The following is a 6,000-nucleotide window of genomic DNA, read 5'->3' on the forward strand; positions in this document are numbered from 1 at the left end:
AGAGCAAAATTCCCCCACAAAATATCCCCCGGATAAATATCTTGTCTGGGGGATATTGCCCCACAGCTGTAAAGTGCACAGTGCAAGGAACACGGCCGGCCTATCACTTTTGTTGCAGGTGGCCGGCCGGCCACACCCCCTAGCTGGCCGGCTAGGGGTCAAAAGGTTCAATCACATTTTCTGGCCGGCCAGCAACTGGGGAGGTACTCCTATGTGTGTACAACACAACCATGTGGTTAAAATTCCAAGAAAGTGGGTCCAAGGGGTTCAACATTAGCCCGGAAAGAGGGGTTCAAAAGGGCCAATTTGAATTACTGGCTGGCCATGAACTTTTAGGGGCCTCTCATGTGTGTAGATCACAGATATGTGGTTCAAAGTTCAAGAAAAAAGGTCCAAGGGGTTCAACATTAGCCCGGAAGAAAGGGGTCAAAAGGGTCAGGTAACCTTAATGGCCGGCCACCAACTTTTAGGGGCCTCTCATGTGTGTACATCACAAATATGTGGTTAAAAGTTGGCAACACTAACCCTAGGGTGTTCAACATTAGCCCGGAAGTTGGAAAAACGGGCGCCGGGAGGCTCCGGAGGAGAGATAACTGGTTGCTGCAACAATTGCTGGCCTCCCACTCTTCAGTGACCTCCCTGGTGATAAAAAAGAGGTACCTGCCAAAAATGAACGAAAACCGATGCAAAACGAATGTTCGGGGGCCAAAACACGCAGTTCGGGATCCCAAAAATGGGCTGTTAAGCACCGAAAATGGCGTTCGGCCACGAAGTGGGTTTCCGGGACCCCAGTGTCCCTCAAAAGGGAACAAATAGGAAGTATGCCAAAAATCAGAGCAATAGGAGATGGTTAAGCGGTCCCGAACCGAGGCACACGGCCTACGGTCCCGAAAACCGGAAACCGGACTCCGAAATGGGAAAAATGGCCTACGGCCACCAAATGTAGCCTACGGACATTGAGAGATGGTCTACGGGACCTCTCCCTCCCCTCAGGAAAAGAAACAGAGAAAACCGAGTCTGGTTCGCAAACCAAGACAAGGCACAGAAAAGGGTTCGGAAGTCCGGAGGCAGGGCTCAACGGCCGCGACTCTGAAACTTCTGAACAAGCACATTATGCAACATCACCAAGCGCTCAATCGGTGACGTCTGAGTCTTAAGGTCGGTCAAAAATGGGGTGTCTACACAGAGCTGAGGCCGTCCACATTCATGTAGTTTGCATGCTAGTTTAATTGCTTATTAGTTAGTTTGTTAATTAATTAGAGTTGCGTAATAGCTGTAATTTATTATTCATTTTGGTTATGTAATAACTAGCTTAATTAGATTAACGTAGATTAGCTAGTTGGTGTTGTATTATTTATTCGGACCCTCTGTGGAGAGGGCCAACTGTTGTAATAAGTGTGCGTGTGTGTGATGCATGTCTTCTAACCCCACGTCTTTCTCCCTTTTATTTACCAGCTTATGATGGTTAGTTTTAGGGCATGTTTCAATTAGCATCCTTATGCTTGCATGATTGCATCCACTTATTTGTCTTGCATGCACCGGGCTCGGTGCATCATACTAACTGCATTGTATTTCAATTCCAAGTTGAATACATGTTATTTGTAACATCTCATATGCCATTTTAGAATAGTCGAGCCTATCTTAGTTGCATCATGCATGTGTTGCATTAGGCATCTCAGCATAGTTAGGATTCATGCATGATTTCTAATTAGCTTCTTTCATTGGCTCGGAGTACTCGGTCAGTGTTTATGCTTTAGCATCCTTGCATGTGTGTGAGTGACTACCATGATAGCATGCTTTCCATGAGGCTAACAGATTATGTGATATACCTGCCTGAATGCCTGTGGGTGAAGGTTGGATTACATGAATTGGAACAATTCATCGATTGCGAGTTTTAAGCCCACTTGAGAGTGGTAAATCACCCTGTTTTCTAAGCCCACTTGAGGGTGGCAAATCCACGTCTTAGCCTACTTGCGAGTAGCACCATCAAACCATTTTCAAATAAACAAACATGAAATGTTTTGTTCAAACTCAGGTGATCTAGTTTATACTTGTATGCTGTGCGCATCACGTAGCAATTCTAGGATAATAAATCGGAATAGGAGCATATATGTTTTCAAAAACAAGATATCATGTTTAGTAGTGGCCGATCTTTGATCGGGCGAGTGGGGGTGCTCATTGCATGACCTTCGCCAATCATACCCAAGTTCCTGAGCTGAGACAACTTTGGTAATGATGGACACGTGGCCTTAGGTATGAGTCAGGGTTCCCTAAATTCCCCTAAAATAAAATATTTAGGTAGCGACTCTGTATCTGGCAAAGTAGTCCATGTTTGACACTTCTTTCTAAAAATTAGTTTTTCAAAATGATTTATCGGATTTGGACTCTTTGGTGATTTATCAATCTCGCATTGCATTTTGCGAGATTAGATTCAGAACCGTGACATTTGAGTCCGAACTGTAGTGAGCCCAAATGAACAAAACGGGATTTTCCCGGGACGTTCAGGGACGTCTACAAGGATGAAGTTCAACAACCCTCACGGCAGCAAGGTTCTTCCAATGGCGAAGAAGCACATGCGGAGGACCATGAACACAGTGTTGTGGTTGAGGTAGTCCAGTCACTCCCGGATACGCAGGGGGAGATCCTGGCAGCTTTGCAAACTCTCACTAATGGCATCCAGACCAGCTCGAGCATAGGCATCTCCACCTGTAACAGTCCCAAACCTAGTACGTAACCTGTTCCCTCAAAATCAAGCTCCGATCCAGGTGCCTCCGGTGGTACCCTAGGCGGATGGTACGGCTGCTGGTTCAGCTACCCAGGAGCAGACTGGACCATTCCTGCTCACTCACTTTGTTACCAATGTCGATGTACAAACTATGCTCGAGCAAGAGTGTAGCAAGAAGTAATTACCATCTCTCCCCAACCCAGATGTGAAGCCCGCATACTCCAAGGAGATATTGGTTATCTCATACCCAACTGGGTATACAGTACCCAAGTTTATCAATTTTTATGGGAAGCAAGGCAATGCCAGAGAACTTGTGGTGAGGTTCATTGAAACACACGGTGTCCATGGTAGTGACCACTCTCTGCGCTTTTGGGAGTTCTCCAAATCCCTTACCCAAAGAGCTTATAGCTGGTATGTGAACTTGGCCCCCAACTCAATCAAGAGTTGGAAGGAGATGGTGAACAAGTTCCACATGAAGGTGTAGCAAGCCCGCGGGGGGCCTCGTGCTACAGCTCGGACTTTCGATTTGTGTCACGGTTCTAAATCTGAACCAAAGAGTCCAAATCTGGCAAATCGTTTGAGAAAACAGATTTTGTTGAAAAAGTAGTGCCAAACATGGACTGCTTTGCCAGATACAGAGTCGCCACCTAAATATTTTAAAATGGGGGAATTTAGGAAACCCTGACTCGGTGCCGAAGGCCACATGTCCATCATCACCGGAGTTGTCTCGGCTCGGGAGCTTGGGTACGATCGGGGAAGGTCAGCTATGAGCACCCCCTTTCGCCCGGTTCAAAGACCGGCCTCTACTAACCGTGATATCCGTTTTTGAAAACTTTATGTGTTCTTAAACCAATTGTTAGCCTAGAATTACTATGTTATGCGCACAGCAAACAAGTATAGACTAGATTGCCTAATTTGGAAAGAAACATTGCATATCCGTTCATTTCGAAAATGCTTTGGAATTTGCTACTCGCAAGTAGGCTAAAATGCGGATTTCAACGAGTCTTTCCAACTCAAACAATCCAACCTTCACCCACAGGCATTCAAAACAGTTTAACACATAAGCATCTAGCCACATGTTAAGCATGCTGTTATGGCAATACTCACACTCATGCGATATGCTAAAGCGGAAATACTTACATAGTACTCCGTGCCAAAACAAAGAACTTGTTAGCACACATGCATGATCCAAGTCCATGTGAAGTGCCTAATGCATCGCATACAAAATGTTGCTAGAATAGGCTCGGCTATCCTAAACATGTCATGTGAAAATGCACAGTTATCACATATTCAGTTTGGAATTGAAGCATTGATGCAATTAGCGTGATGTACCGAGCCTAATGCATGCAATACAAATGCATGGATGCACACATGCATAGCATAAGGTATGCTAAATTAGACGTGTCCTAATACTAACCATCAAAGCAGGTAAGTAAAAGGGAAGAAAGAAGTGGGGATTGGAAGACATTCACACCACCCACACACGCTTATTACAGATTTGCCCTCGCTCGGAGAGACCAAATAAATATTACAAATTAATTAACTACGCAAGCTAATTAAATATTACAAATTAATTAATTAACAAATTAACTAATTAATTAAAGCAGGAAAACGCCTCGGGAAGCGTGCCACCATGCGCAAGCTGCCTCTGTTTTCCTTCCTTTCCTCCTCTGGAGGCTGTCAAAGCCTCAGGACTGCATCCTTGGACAGAGGGGATCATCACCGGCTGAATGAAACTTCCACCGGCAGTGTAGTATGGCCATCGGCACAAAATAGGGTCTGTCGGCAGAGAAAATTGTGCCGGTCGGCACATTACACTGCCGGTCGGCAGAGTATTCCTGCAGAACCTGTAACTCACAGCAACAGAGGGCAAAACAAGGCATGACAGCACAATTCAAGGCATGTATGCACCAAACATGTCTCTTATCATTGTAATGACTCAAAGAGACATGTGCCTCGGTTCTCGGGCCACCAATCACGCATTTCCATGCATGATGGCCCAAGGAACCAAGCATGCAACTTTGGTTTCAAATGCATGCAAACCAATCAAACAAATTAGGCCCAATTCCTATCACCAATTCAAGGAACAAGGCATGCATGCAAGATGCAATGCAACCTAGGCATACAAGCTAAGGATGCAACATGGCATGGCAAAACACTTATGCAAGCATACAAGCATGCATATGGCAATACAAATGAGTGCAAAGATGGACTTAAACATGAATTAGGCGACTCTAAAATAGGCCTAAAACAGTAGCCAACAAGTGCTGAAGAGTGAGAGCTAAATGGCATGCACACACACATGCACATAAGGGCCAACACTTCAGCACAAAACAAGCAACATTCAAGCACACTTGAAAGGAGGGATCATGGACTAATTAGCATGCAACATGAGCCCTAAAATCATGTTATAAAATGATGCCAAATCAAGTTATAAATCAAGCCAAAACATGCAAAGAGTAGTCCAAGTGTTCAAGGCAAATCAATAATGCATTGAACTACACTTATCATGACCAAACATGGCATGCATTAAACAACTAAAAACAGATTTTTAGCATGTTAAAACAAAGCCAAAAGACTCTTTAGATGGCATCTAAATGGCCCAAATACAAAGGCATACACCATGGCCAAAACATGGAGCATTGCAACACATGCTTCCAAAGCATTAAAGAGGCATGCAAGGCAATCAAACAAGCATGGAAATGGGACTGAAATGACATATAGAATGATCCCAAATCACCAAAACAATGCAAAGATGGCATGCTACACATGCACATACTCAAGGCCAACAAGCCCAAATACAAAGCAGCTATATAATTCATGCTAAAATCAACCCAAATACTTATGGACAGACCTAGAACATGGCAAAATAAGCACATAATCTTCACAAGACTAAGCCTAAAACATGCTCCAACAAAGGCTAACAACCTAAGGCACATTAAGGCATAAACAAGGCATTACATGGCAACTATGCTAAACATGCATGGAGTTCCAAAACCAACTTGAAATCATGTTATACCATGGATATATAAGCATGAAAAACAAACCAAACATGCTCAACACACACTCAAGCATAGGCTTCCTTAAGAGGCCAAAATATGCCCTTTTCAAGGACAACAAGGAGAGGGGGTGGCCCTCTCCTTCTTGGGACTTCAAAGCATCATCTTCACCACTGAAATCCCTCAAGATTTCAGTGGTGAAGAGACCTCAACACCAAAATCCCGGAGCTAGCACAAAATGGCTCAAAATGAGGCCTTTTGAGGCCTAAGGGTGGT

Source organism: Camellia sinensis, chromosome 10 (assembly GCF_055761805.1).
Source record: "Camellia sinensis isolate YWXY chromosome 10, ASM5576180v1, whole genome shotgun sequence".
NCBI classification, from domain to species: Eukaryota; Viridiplantae; Streptophyta; class Magnoliopsida; order Ericales; family Theaceae; genus Camellia; species Camellia sinensis.